The sequence below is a fragment of the Plectrocnemia conspersa genome, unplaced genomic scaffold (genome assembly GCF_051122295.1).
Source record: "Plectrocnemia conspersa isolate PC_06_02 unplaced genomic scaffold, ASM5112229v1 ptg000010l, whole genome shotgun sequence".
NCBI classification, from domain to species: domain Eukaryota; kingdom Metazoa; phylum Arthropoda; class Insecta; order Trichoptera; family Polycentropodidae; genus Plectrocnemia; species Plectrocnemia conspersa.
This window is the reverse complement of record NW_028277174.1, coordinates 19,259,956-19,275,309: the sequence shown is the minus strand read 5'-3', so window position 1 is coordinate 19,275,309 and position 15,354 is coordinate 19,259,956. Positions and strand designations below refer to the sequence as shown.

At 37.8% G+C, this 15,354-nt stretch overlaps 1 protein-coding gene across 11 annotated transcripts in view; it reads left to right on the top strand.

Annotated features, from left to right (window-relative positions):
• The first annotated feature begins 1,044 nt into the window (after positions 1 to 1,044).
• The window catches only part of ttk (zinc finger and BTB domain-containing protein ttk), a 33,597-nt gene continuing 19,287 nt past the window's right edge, over positions 1,045 to 15,354 (top strand). For 3 of the 11 annotated variants that reach the window (XM_088194019.1, XM_088194007.1, XM_088194012.1), the window contains exon 1: positions 7,880 to 7,938. The gene's annotated coding sequence lies outside the window, so the exon portion shown is untranslated. Of the gene's footprint in view, positions 1,168 to 7,591; positions 7,758 to 7,879; positions 8,241 to 13,410; positions 13,507 to 15,354 lie in introns of those variants that run through there. The other 8 variants (XM_088194020.1, XM_088194008.1, XM_088194009.1 and 5 more) reach the window with 6 other exon arrangements.

Here is a 15,354-nt window from a genome sequence, read left to right as displayed (position 1 = left end):
ATGTCTACTTTTAAGGTTTTATAGCGATATTACTAAAAGTGTCGCAAGTTTCGTGTTCTCAAATTCCAAATAAACGATAGTAGAAAAATATACTTTTAAAGCTTTAATTTTTTTATAACTTCTATTATTAAATATTCTTGTTCTATTTATTTCTCTCAATTTTATGTTTGTTATAATTTATGAAAGCACAGGTCAATATGCAAATGTTTAAATGTCTCGAAATTGCATTTTTGATAGTTAACATGTTATTGTTAAGTTATAATTTAGCGTTTAGCTGTTTCACGAATTCGCGTCCTTGTAGTTTTGAACTAAGACCCCATTATTGCTTTTCTGCTCTATACTACATGTATCATTTTACTAGAGTTGTAGGAAATGTGTTTACGACATAAATTTTTCTTTGTTTAGTCTTATCCTTAGTCGGTGACGTCAAACTTGACTAATGTGATTTTTTAGTCAGGATGTCCGAAGGAATGTAGCGTTTTCGGTGTCCAAAGTTACTACGGCGATAAGCCCATAAAATAGGTCGCTCCTCAACGGATCGACTATCTCGAACACAGCCACCCTTGCTCGAATTGTCTATAACGAGCTCTCGGAAGGCAGTTCTAAAGCGTCGTCCCAGATTCGACGTCTGAAAATAGATACGCAGCCAGCGCTCTCGGTAAGGACTGTTGCATTCTATCGTGTACACCTTGAATAGGAGAGACCTTTTGTGCCGTGGCACAGCGAGAGAGATGCCATCGAGCGGTCACATTAGAGAGGAGGAGGTAATCGAAGCCGGCGGTAGCCTAGGTAACGGTACAGAGCCGCGACGATAAAGGATGCTGGTTCTTTTTGTGTCCGGGCCGGCACACTTAGTGTTCCGTTTTGACTTTCGAAAAGTTTTAGCGGCCATTAGCGGTTTCCGAAGAAGCCGAAACGAACGACGAGCCACCGGAGATCTGATTGACGGGGTCAAAAGGGTATCGAACGACGTGCGATAAGAGCGGAGAGACACGAGCCACTATCGGGCAATTATGGGATAAGGATCGTTTAGGCGACGAGGTTAGTCCCGATTGGGAACGAGCGGCGAGAGGTTCCTTGTTGATTGAAACCAATGAAGCGAATACATCTAGAACATCAAAACCTCAGTACGATTTGTGTTGGATGATCTTTTGTCAGTACATACGGGTAGGTCCGAAAGTATCCAGAATAAGCACGATGATGAGACGTAGCACAATAAAAATCTATGATATAATTTTTATAGACCAACAAACTAGATATAACCTTAATAAATAATCAAAAATTGTGTCCTCAATTTAAGCCGAGTTAAAATCTGTTGAGCTTTAGAGTAGTATCTTCAGAATAGTTGCGTTATCAAGCAAAAATTTGATGGGACAATTTTTTTTTTTTATTTTATCTAGCATTACAATGTTACCTTTGAAATTTCTAATGATTGTCATCATGTTCCTGTAGTAAATTAGAAGAATTGTGAAAAGTCGTTTGATTGATTCTATTTTGAGATCAGAACTATGGCGTTATATCCTGTAACATTTAATGCAATTATTTATTTTCATTCTCGTCCATAATAATCATAAAAAATTATCATATAAAGAATAAAGTATGTGTCCCATTTTGCTTAATCTGGAGATTATATAACAGCACGATAAACCAGTAATATAAGCCATTGACCAATACATGAAAGACCTAAGTTCGAATCCCATATCCATTATAGTATTAAAAGACATCATTTCAGTTTTTCCAGGCGAGAGTTGGCCAGTCGGTGGTCGTTTTTTAATATTTCGATTTCATTAAGATTCATTAAATGACATGCATTTTTCTGGACAAATTCAAGGGGTTCTCTATTTAAAATCTAAATCTTTAATATCAAAAGCAATAAAATCGTGCCGTCAAAAATCCACGGCAAAAGCAATAAAATCGTGCCGTCGCCGTCGCAGTGGGACGGCGACGGCACGATTTTATTGCTTTTGCCGTGGATTTTCGACTTCTGAGAAGTGATAATTGTTTTTGCGCCCTCGAAAATTCGGGTTAGATATGCTTCATTCGATTCTCACTTATTGTAAGTCGTAATATTGTTATGAAAAAACTTTTTCAGTTCCCTTTGCGACGGCGACGGCACGAATTTATAGCTTTTGACAAGGATTCTAATCAGAAACCCCCTCCTGAATTTGACCAGAAAATGTCATATAATTAAATGCTATGAATTTTAATGAAATAAAAATATTAAAAAAACGACCATCGACGGGCAAATTTTATCCCCCCCCCCCTGAAAAATTTAAAATGACGTCCCTGATAAGGAAGTACAAGCACAAGATGCATGATATATACGTTTCATTGCAGTATCAAGGTAACTATGTATAGTTGCTGATTAGAAGATAAATAGAAACAAAATAAACACAATTGTCATTTCCGAGATATTATAAGATATTATTAAAATTCGATAGATATCGCTACCAAACCAATGAACCGAACTTTAGGACTTTGTTCATTGCTTAGATTTTATTGTTACCAATTCCTGTTTTCCCCATGTTATATACAATAGATTACTAATGTTTTATTTTGATAGTTACGTCATAGAAATATAAACGTTATACGTTATCATTGATAACTGAGTTATTTGCTAGACAAGATGGTATACTTTATATACTACGTAATGCACATGGTTATCCAATGTTGCGTCCATATGTGTGTATTTTATTAATATGCACATAAATATATGTACGTATGATATTATGAAAATGTGACAATATTATCATCATGGGAATGTGTAGAGAATTTTATTCCATAAGAAATCTTTATGTTTATGGCTTACAGCGAGCAAAATATGATTGTTCATGTCACTTTACTGCATTGTTAGTTGATATCAATTCTTCCTCGTTATCACTCGTAGTGTGTATGGGTATTACATTCGTAGATTATGAGCATAAAAGCCGAGTCGATAAGAAAATGATATATTAATCTTTTAAAATTATTTTTATCTACGCCCTGAACACATTTGCTATCATCAACTTTTAATATAAGTAACAAATCTAACACAAAAATGTGAAGATTTCATTTTTATTATATTATGATCTCTATGAAGAAAATATATTTAATAATATTACAATACATTACGCCGTAACGATGATAAAAATATCTGATATAGTTTATACAGGTTGATAAATTTAATTATGTTATATTATCTATTAAAATGTAACTAAAATATGACGACTTAATTATTTGATAAAACACGCCCACTAAATAAATAGGGTTTACGTTTCAAACGGCTATTTATAAAGTTGTTTGATTTGGTACGTCGAATAGGGGATGGGGGCGCAGACTCGGTGTCGCCCCTTTTTGTGTGCCCTTGATTCACGCTTTTCTCGTTATCCAGGGTCAGGAGTTTTCATTTAGTTTTCGTGTCCCCCTTTGCACTGAAATCTGCGTGTCTACTAAATACTTGATTGTCTATGGTTATTCTGATCGCGCCTTTTAAATTTCTTGCTCAGGAAAAATTATAGAAAAACGTAAAAAATATACTTATTATAGTTACTTAAATATTCATCCAAGTACAAAATAAAAATATTGTTGTATTTTAAGAAATACTATAAAAAGTAAAAACGAGCTAATAACATCTGATATAAATAGCTAAAAAATAATAGTTAATGCAAAAAAATTCATTCAACCATTTTGTTTTCGCCACCATTCTATCTCCCCCCTCCCTCTATTTTGTCTCTGTCTCATATTTCGATAATGTCATTACCAATGCATTTTGTTCGTGATATAATCCTATTGGACAGTAAATATAAATCATAGTCCAAAGGATATCGCTCCGTAATGGCTAATTATATCTAGAATCGCCACCTTACGTATGTACATATATATATATTTAAAGCGTGCGGGGGCGAAAATGCGCATATTTTTTTCATTTCTCTTTTTATTAAAAATAGTAGATAAGATCCGAAATAGCTTTAGCTTATGAAATACCACATGCGAAACGTAATTACTTTTGTAAATGAGTATTACAAATATAATAGTAAAAATGAAAAAACTGTGAGAATTACAAATACAAACTAATAGTAAAAAATATAATAACTGCACAATATTTGATCGTAATAAAATACAAATTCACTTCCGACATTTTATTTTATGCCCGCGCCCTCTTCTCTCCTACGTGGATTGTCTCTGGCGCATTGACAATACCATTAACAATGCATTTTATTCGTGATAAAATCTTATTAAGTAAATGTAAATCATCGCTAAAGGATATCGCTTAGTAATAGCTAGTTATACATATTACAGAATTCCTTCCTGATATATTATGTATGTATGTGAATGGCGCGTGGAGCGAAAATGCGCATATTTTTTCATTTCTCCAGTTGATAACATCTGAAATAGTTTTAGTTTAAGAAATAACACACGCAAAACATTACTAGTTATATATATAGGTATTGCAAATAAAAAATAAGTGAAAAAGTATTCAAAACATTTATAATATCTGAAAACATAACAGCTGGATTATATTTGGCCATAATAAAAAACGTTTTACTCCGCCATCTTGTTTCGTGCCCCCAACCTCTTTTCTCCTACGTTGATTGTCTCTGACACATTGACAACGCCGTTGTCAGTGCATCTTATTCATGATATAATCTTATTGGCCAGTAAATATAAATCGTCGTTCAAAGGATATCGCTCCGTAATAGCTAATTATATCTAGAATCGCCTCCTCATATATATATGGTGCGCGGGGGCGAAAATGCGCATATTTTTTCATTCAACAGAGGGAGTAAAAATCAAACCCACGCCCCGGTTGACCTCGATCCTTTCGGTTAGGTTCGATATACAAAATGGCGGATCTGAAAATGCGTTTAATGGCGTCGAGGCGGAAACGGGCGTCGGCGACGTCGCCGAGGGGAGCGCTAAAACCGACCCGACGACCGGTTTCGTGCGAAAAAATCAGCACGACAGTAATGCCAATGGAATAATCGAACGTTACGCGTCATGTTGCATAACCGAAACGGTAACGTCGACCTCGACCAGGACTCTGAAACGGCAAAAGTGCATTCAAGGAAGGCCTCACGCCTGGGTTGCCATGTCGTCGAAAGATTTCCTTATTTTAAAATAAAACAATTGAAAATGAAAAGAATAAGTAGATATAAATGCTAATTTTTTTTATGTCATAAAAAATAAAATTCTAAACAATTATTATTATAATACATACATAGTTACCTAAAAAACGCAACTTTCGTTTGTCGAATTATTGATTTTGACGATTATATAAATTCTGATAAAGGTTTAAAGTCAACCTTGAATAATAAAATTTTATAGGACACGAATTAAAACAGCTTAGGTTATAATAAATCTCGCTAAATAGCTTTAAAAGCGAAATACGTATAAATGAAACATATATGTACAAATAAATACGTATAAAGGTATAATGTCAATGTTTAACTTGCATTTTCCGTGCACCTTCTAAACTAGGTCGTCTGGATGTGTCCTCATTTTTAGGGATATTGACTCGTGTCCTGGTTTAATAGAAATATACGTAAATATTCACCTGTCTTTTAATTATCATTAGAAATCATTACGAAAAGTGCTAGGAATGACTTCAAGACTGTCCTAGTTATATATTTTATGGTTTTAAATCTTTTTCATACACTTAATATCGTGCATATTGCAATATAAGTATTTTTAAAACGTTTTCAATATAATTAGCTACATGTAGGTTGGGGTGGTCTCATAATACGATTAATATTTTTAATGAACCAATTAAAAAGTCTCACGCACAAATGTTTCACCCGGCTTCACCACAATTCTAGTGATGACGTTTGAAGTTTCGATAGCGGTATATGTAAGGTTTAATAATTGCAAATTTTATAATTTTTTAATAAATTTCTCACTATTAATTGAACTTTATTTATTTTTTAAGTAGGTAGGGACAAAATATGTATAAAAACGTGTGACAAGTTTTAAACGTATTCACAGTTATTTTTTTTATTTTTCGCTGCGCGGCCAATTAACAATTATTGAGTAAAATCTTGAAGTTTATCAGTGGGCAACCAAATTTGTTGTGCCATTTTATTCAAATAAGAAAAATAAAAAAATATCGCTATGTGACTGAAGTAAATCGTAATTTTCTTCTACTAAAAATAATAGATTTTAAAGATAAACATCGTCAGATAACTCGTGCCAGAATACGTCAATATATGAAAAACAAAATAACATTTTTAGCGGGCTTTTTAACAAAGCATGTCTTGAGATTTTTCATTTGCTATTTAAATATGGTCACCCTAATTTAAATTATAGTCAAAGTCTGAACCACGTTACAACAAAACGGTGATAATTAAGAAAAGTAGTTAGTGAAGAACTTACAACTTTTTTTATAATATTTGATCAACCGTTAAAAAAATAAAATATAACTTTACTTTTTTCTTTAGATACAGTCATACAGTAAATAATCTTGAAAGAAAAGTAATAAAAATATGTTTTGAAAACAATCAAATTTACTTCTAGGTAGGTTTTGAGAGAAATACTACATAATTGCAGATACATATGTATATAGCTTCTGTATTTTGTTGTCACCCCGGGAATTTTTGTTCGTTGTTCTGAGATATTTTTTGAACTCCTTCTAAACGAACAAAAAAACAAAACTTTCCGAGATGATCTTTTTTATTGTTCTCTATTGATATTTTCAAAATCTGATCACCTTGCTAAATGTACAAACATTTGTCAGATGACCTTTCTTTTAGAGCTCGGGGCGCTGAATATTCTCGGGCCAGTCCTGTCTGATACGACTTTGATAATTGAAAAATTGCTTCCGACTCCACAGCCGTCTTTATCATAAAGTCGATTATAGTATATACAAATTAAAGTAACCAGATTTCCAACGCTGTTCGAGTAAAATCCGGGAAACAAAATTTTCATTACGTGTTTGTGAAAAAATCTTATATATGTAGTACTCAATAAACATAAAAGCTTCATTTGAGAAATATATAATCTGGCTAACTTCCTGCATAATTAACCATTTTTATTATTTCGCATATTGATCAGGAACGAAGTCAGAATTTTGAGATAAATACAAAAGAAGTTTTAGAAATTGTCCATATAAATTAGTATTTTGTAAATTAAATATTTATATATTGTATACTGTCGCAGTTTTTTGATCATTTATTTAAAAATACTATTTTTAGTTGAAGGAAAATGGCACGACTTTCTAACCGCGCAGCGAGAAGTTTTACGAAATTCCTCGAAAATTGCAGGCTTAAATAAAATATCGCGAACATTTGCGATTTTTTCTAGAGTTGTTAATTTTATTTAAGGAAATGACGCGCGTTATCTGGCCGTGCAGCGAGATTTTCTTTTATAAAAAGCAAAACTACTTTTTTACAATTTTTGTTGAAAATTTAATATTTTCTGACATTTATGTCGACAATGCCGCCTTCGTATATCTATAAATCACATCGGTGAAAAAATCGATAGTATTTTATTTCCAGCCAATTTTCTCGATTTTTCCCGAGCGTGAATGTTTATTTTGTCATAGAGCGTATGGCCACACATCGTCGACTTTGGACCCTTATAATTTGGGAGCGCCGCGTTTGAATTTTCGCGACGGCGCGGGAGTGGGAGCGGGAGTGGGGGTGGGGGTGGGGGCTAGTGTCGAAAATAGGTCTCGGCGAAACGCACGCTCTAGCGTAGCGCTCGCGACCCTCGCCGCCGTTGCAGTTATCGATCCGCGGCGGTCGCGAGCGCCGGTCCGCGAGCCACCGAGTCGGGGCGCAAAGGTACACGTACACGAATTAAAAATACTAGCCCGCCGCCCCTCCCTGTGTCCGCCCCTGGGCCCCCTCCCCCGACTGTCGTGGGAAGCGAGCGCGCGAGGCGGCCGCTGCGCGAGGGGTTCCTCAGAGGTGGACGCCGATCGACGGCGGCCGGCCCTGCTACGCGAGCCGCGGACGAGCTCAAGTAAGCGCCGTCCGCCATCCGCCGTACGCCATCGTTCGTCCTCCATCTTTTTTCGTACCCTTCGATCGGATCGTCGTGCGCGTTCGCCAACCTCGACGTGTTTCGCGCGTGCGCAGTGATTGTGTGACATCCTCCGAACGTCAAATTCGACGCCTTTCGCGCGGTCTGCGCGAAAAGTGCCCGATCGGACCATTTTCGACTTTCAGTGCGCATGCGCTTATCCGTTTTTCAGACATTTTTCACTTCGGCCATATTATTTTAAGTCCGCGAGTGTTCAATTTTTTAATCGCGTTTAAATGCAGGTAGGGCGTAAATTATAGTGATTCATTTGTATCGACTGTCGCCTTATACCTTATCGAGTGCAGTGCCTCTTCCTCCCTCACCTCTCCAACCCGAGGACAATGTAGCAATTTTCTCGCTGCGCGGCGCGGCGCGATTGTGTCGTAGTTTACGAAAAATTGCGTCGCATGACCTTGCAAAATGGTTCATTTTACAGATCGTAATCCCAGTGTTGATGGAAAAATATTTTTTTGTCATAATTTCGCCTTGTATGATCATTTTAGTATATTTTAAAATCATAGAATATTCTAGATCTTTTTTTTATTTTTCGAGATTTTTAATATTTAGCTTTTTCTAAATAAGGGGGTGGTTCAGACTGGTTAACAAACTTAGCGGAAATATTTACAAGGTCAATTTTTCACAAATATGATTAAAAAAATATTAGTATTATTAAAAATCCTCCCTTATCTATTTATTTTGTAAATGGCCACTATTTTAAATCAAGCTGAGATGTTCATAAGCTTTATCAAAAATGTATTAAAACCATGCCAGATTTGCGACCTTAAAATTTACGAATATATAGTTAATATTCATCCCGACACTGGTTGTGAGGATTTCATAGATAAAAAAATATTTAGTCTAATGTATTTTTTACGAACTTGGCGGAGAAATTTACAAGGTCATCGTTAGTCAAGTTTGATGAAAATCTAACTAAAATCGTGAATTTCGTAACTTTCTATTCAGTGGCGGTCTTAAAGTAAATAAAATTCCGATATAAACTCAACATTTTGAGATATATAATAAAGTTAATTGCTATTTATTTGATTTTTATAATAGTTCTATTTTACGTTTGCGATATTTATTTAATAAGAAACTGCGTGTGTTGGGGCCTTTATAATTTGAAATTTGCCCTACGCCGGTCGCCCGTTCGCCCGTTCGCCGCCTTTTATCGCATCCTTGCGGTTTTTCGAAATGACTCAAGCGATACGTGCCGCACATTAACATAAATCGATTCACTTGTTTTTTATTTAAATTATGAACTCATGGGGGTATCGTTTGACACACGTGTGTTTTTCGATCCAGGGGTCGCGACGATCGTCTTCTATTTTCTCAGTGCGCAGTGAACGTCAAACTGTGCGACCCGATGATTATATACGTATGTATTTTTTCATAATACAATTTTCAACCCGCCTAGCGCTAATCGCAATCTCGCGCGATAGCGGGTTTGGCGATAAGCGTTTTTTTAATGACATTTTTTTTAACCCTAAGCCCGCCTCCGATATTCGGTCGCCTTTCGGCGGGTTCGTCGACCTAGGAAGTGTACTGTGCGAGCGGTTTTCTATCTTAACCCGTTCGCAGCCGCGCGTGTGCGTATCCAGATCCGATCTGGATCGCGATCGGAGACGAGTTTGTTGATAGTTTTTTTTTTTGCATAACATCGATAGTGTTTCGCGTCGCCGAATAAACGGTGTGACGTCGCAGCGTGCGTGCGACTGAACGTGTATTGTGTACGTACTTGACTGTCGTCGAACGTGGCCGGCTTGCATTGTGTATTTTTAAATCGCGATTACGATTCATTCTGCGGACTCTCGATTATGCATTCGCGGGTGCACACGCGGGTGCATATTGTATCTTTCTTAGATTTTTAAATAATTGCATAGTCGCCTCGTCGCGATGCTTACATTTTTTGTTACACTTCGGTTGACCTATTTCAATATCGCAAACGTGTTGTGTTAGGTTTATTTATTATTGTACATCTGATTTGGTGTAATATCGAGCGATACGTTGTTATCTTTTAGTTTAGACGAATATATATTTTAATTTAATCATCTATAAATATTTCGAGCGGTCGTTCTAAAGCCAAATTTTATGCGATAAAAGCTGAATATTGATCAGATTCCAATATATTTATATAAATCCTGTCGTCCGAGTAGACCGGGCTCGACTTGGCCTACTTGACTCCTGTGCGCGTGTCGTAACCTGATCTTGCGACTGAAACCTACGCGAATGTAGGTCAGGCCGCTCTGACAAAATATGAATTACAGGATTCGACCCGCCGATTCTGCAATTTTTAAAAAATACGTCGAATCGCCCCTTCCTCCCCCGTTCCGAACGTGAATCATCGAGTCGGCGGACGCGAATGTGCGTCACGCGATTGTTTACGACCTCTGAAGGTATTTTTTTGGCGCTTCTGACGAGCCACGCGAATTTTCCTTGCCGAGTGGCGCTCTAACCTCCTCGCACCTCCGTTTTCAATTCCCGCATATCGATTATCCAGGGACGACAGTTTACCAGAAATTTTGGGATATTCTCAAAGAAAATCTAAAAAAACAGTCTCCAATCTATCCCGTTATTTAAATATGTCATTTCAATTAAATCTTGTCGGAATACAATTTCACCGGTAGATACATATTCTTACCAGTGAAACTATAATTTATATGACAGGTGATAGTAAAATCGTATGATTTTAACTAGAATACAGGCCCGGCTATTTTATATTTACTTACATTTTTTTTCAATTGTATATAAATAAAATAAAACGCGTCAAGCTACTTTCTTGACAAACTCGTAACGCCCTCTAAGCGCACTCTGCCTATTATATTCCCAATTCATTTTTATTTCTTGGGATTTTGCAAAAGCAAGCTAATAAAAATATTTCTATATTGATTGTCAACGGAACAGATATTTATTCAGTGTATATTATTTATTACGCCACCTTCTTGGTTAACTATTATTTTTCTATTTTTATTTTTTTCTATTTATATTTCATTCACCCCTGGGTGGCCCTGCAGCTGATTTTTGCTTCGGGTCCTGTGTTTTTAACGGCGGCCCTACTTATCATTATTTATTTACATGCGATGTATAAATGTTACAGTGAATGTGCATTTAAGTCCAAATACATTTTCAACAGTAGATAAGTATTTCTACTATCGAAATATAATTGATCTGATATATTCTGCTCTAAAATGACTATGAAATTAAATTTGACACTTGCGGAACATCCATTTGCTGTTCTAACCCAAACCTAACCCAATGAAAGTTCTAAAATTACATTAGGTCAAGTACGAATTAAGCCAACTTATCTCTCAGGGGAAAATAAGCGGAATTTTACATATTGCCCATAACCTGCACTTCGATATTACACTATGTTTTAAAAATATGACAGCTATTCTTACCGATATTACTAATACTATGAGAGTATTGGTTAAAGTGTATTCAAACCGAATTTTGGTCAATAGGAGGTCGCAAAATGTCGGCGCCGTCGCATGACTATTGCTTTTGACGTGGATGTATGACTTTGAAAAGGGATAATTGTTTCTTGCGCGCTCCTATTGGTCAAAATTTGGTTTATATATTTTTCATTAGATTTTAACTTATTGTTAGTCGTAATATTGTTATAAAAAGCCTTTACCCTTTGAAAATAGTGAGTTAATTTTTACACATTTGCTAATTTGTTATTATATTTATATCCGGGACTGGGTTAATTTTACGTATTTTTCCATAATTACTTCTGTTATTATTTATTTATTATTATTTTATATTTTATTTATAGTAAATAATAGAAAAAAAATCTGCGATTCTCAACGTTTTATTGTTTTGATTTATTTTTTACTTTTTTGTATTAGTACGTTTTAATATTTTTTTCAATATATTATCAAATATATTATATATATTTTGTATACGTTATTCGGCTTTTGTGGATTTTTTGTTATAGGCTCTTAATATTTTTTATAAAATTAATATAAAATAATTTATGTTATATAAATTTACTTCGTACTCTTTAATTTATTGTATTATTTTCTATAAAAATCATTTACATTATATCAAATTAAAAAATATATATGTATATAAATATCTTCAGTTATATACATACATACATACATACATACATATGTAAACATGTAACTATCTGGGGTACCTCAAAACAGTGAAAGATCGATCACCGTACATGTATGGCGATACCGCTGAAAGCTCGATTTAATGCTTTTGACGTGAATTCTAAACGTTTGACAATTGGAGGGAGGGGGGATTCGGCAATAAAAATGCATGTTATTTAACGAAATACCGTGAATATTAATAAAACGACCAATGACTGGTCAACTTTTGCCCCCTGAAAAACTGAAATGACGTCCCTGCGAATGTCCCAGTTTTGTCCGCGTCGTTCCGAAACCGATCGAATCCTAGGCGGCTAGTTCCTAAAAGCGGTCCGCCTATAGCTCGGCGCGCCATCGTCTTCGTTCTCTAGGCTAGAGAAGCGCGACGCGTCTTCTCTCTCGGTCCTAATAGGAAACGGACCGAGCGAGACGATTTCTCTCCGCAAGAGCGGCAAACGGCGGCCGCCGCTCCTTTTCTTCGTTTCTTGCGACGGTTAACTGTAAAACCCGACCGCCCGTCCTCTGGGAGGGAAACGCTAGCTCTCTCTCTTCGGCCGCAGCCCTCCCCGGAGCGAGAGAGAGCTCCTCCGGTCGGCGCTCGTCTCCGTCTCGCTCGCTCGCTAAATCAGCGATTAGCAACATTTACGCGTCGGCCGCTCGTAAATCCGCGACCAGAAGATTACAGGATGCTGGCTTTAATTGCGATCTTGTGCCCCTCGTGCGAACTTCCCACGGAGACCGATTTACGGCCGGCTCCGTGCGGTTTTTTTCGTTTCGCCTATTTCGCTTCCTCGCCGCCCACCACCCTCTTCAATTAAACCGATTTTTTCACAAGGTTGTCCATCGCGGTAGATTTTTGAGATACGACGCCGACCATATGGCACTGTGTGCTTTAACCGTTTCGCAATAATTAACGGTACGGCATTTCTATTTAACCCGAAAATGTTTATTTGGACGTGCACCATCTTAAGTTTCTAAAAATACTCGTTTCGCACATGTTGTCTATACTCTCGACGAAGCTCCACGCAAACCCCTCTAAATTACTAAAACGCGAATCTATTAAAAAAAAGTACTGTACGTACATATTTCGACAGTGTAAACATACAAAGTTTTCCTCGTTGTATGTGCCTTAAGCGATCGCGCATCGCGTATGTTTATGAAATTATAACACTCGGTTCGCGTGCGCTACGGCTGAAACTCGACCTCGACGGTTCCGCGCTTTAATACCCCTGCGCTGTCGGTACGCCATCGAAACAAAGTCGTAATAAAAATTGGGATGTCGCAGAACGGATTCTCAAATTGCCACCTGTGCCCACGTATTATTACAAAGCGAACGCGCGAACGAGGCGGTTTGCCCACTTGTCGACGCGTGTGCGCGCACCTCGAACCTTCCGAGCGAACGGGAAAAGGACGGGTAGATTCTATTAACCTAGCTGCGCCGCATGCACCTGTGTGGAATTGGAAATTTTCATACGCAAGCGAAATTCGGCTCTCGGTTCGCGCGTTTCCCACGCCTGAGCCGGTCCGTTGCCGAGAGGTCTTTTTCTCTAGAGGGGCATTTCTGTTGATGACGAAACGAGTCGAGTCGCTCGCTACCTACCCACTTACGGCATAGACGGGCGGTTGCCGCCGATTGTTGCTTCGCCATATTAAAAAAAAAAACAAATAATGCAAGATATCGACGAAACCTTCCGAAACACGCGCGTTCGTCGCGTTACAGACTGAAAAAAAACTAGCGTCCGTAGGCGCGCTGTTCTTCTGATACGCAACAGGGCTGCAAATTCGTCATCATGATTTTGAAATTGGGGTTGTGACTCATTATATTCTAGCTTTCCTTTGTTCGGTTGTCAATGCCTCATTTTGGACCGCCACGTTATTGCGGTAGCACGCACTCCGGAGGGAAAACCTCGTATTCGGACCCCGAAGTATCGTCACCCACGCCGTCCGCCAAGGTTATAATCGGAGTCCAGGTATATCTGGACATTTTTACGCTGTTCCTTTTTGTCTGCCCTCCCGCGTTTTGTTGCTCGAAAGGGTAGACGGTTACTTTGTTGCTTTTTTACCTCCTCGCGCATGCACGGAGGGCACGATCGCGCCCGTCTACGAATATTTCGTATATTTATTTTCTAAAGCTACTGTAGTTTGGCGTTTTTCCGAGTCAGGGCCACTCCTGGCGGCGACCGACCGGCCTGCCTCTCCTCCTCTTATCTGTCAACGCGCTCAAAGTCGATTACGTAAACCGAAGCGCGGTGGTGGTGGTAAATGTTGACTTTGCACGACCGCACAAATGGGCCCACTAAGTAAAATAACCCTGAGAGCGGCGAGACCCGAGCGCTCTTCTAGCGCTCTAGGACGTGGTAGAAAAAAAGTCCCACCCGTCGCCGGCGACGCTCGTCGTTACGTAATCGTCGGACTTTGGCACCAGCCAGTGGCGCTGTTCGACGGGTCAGCGAATAGATAAAAACCGCGCGCGCTGCATGCGCGGTCGATGCAAATCTGGCAATGCCGGAGCGGACCCACCCCGGACCGCGCTCGTCGTCAGAGTTGCGGCCCTGGCTCTCGATCATCGTCCATTGTGCTTCGAATCCCGCAGAGCGAAATTTTACCTACAGATAAACTGACTCGACGCTGCGTTGTTATTAACTCCGCCGTATCAAAATATTCGCTCAGTCCGCTACGGAACGAAATTACATTAACGACGCTTTGCGGGTAGTTCCACGAGGCGTAAAACTTTTGGATTTCTTCCATCTTGTACCAAAGATTACTGATTCGATGAAAATTCCGATTCCGGTGGGAATGATAATATTTGAAACGCTCAAACCCATTATATATTTGCAAATTCAGAGACATCGTTTGCCAATAACTGAACAAATCGATTCGCACGCTTTCCTTGTCGGAACTCATAACGAATGCAACGTTAGACATTATTGCAGTTTATCGTCGATCATCCTGTTGCTATTGTTGTAAAATTGTGTTTTTTGAGGCCTTCTATATACTTTATGTAACCTTTCTGTTCAAATGGACTAAATAGTTCGCACTACTTTTCTGTCTGTAAGCTCGCGTCTTAGATATGTCGCAATTATACATATTTTTAAGTTGTGTGATCCAACTTCAGTTTCTAAACCTTAAAAAAAAAACAAATTCATTTTTTTTTTATTAATCGAACATTTGATATATTTCATTAATTAAGAAAAATATAAATTAATTGGTCACCTCTGAACCTTTTGCAGCAGCCAGCCCTTTTGGTGTATGTTGGATTTTA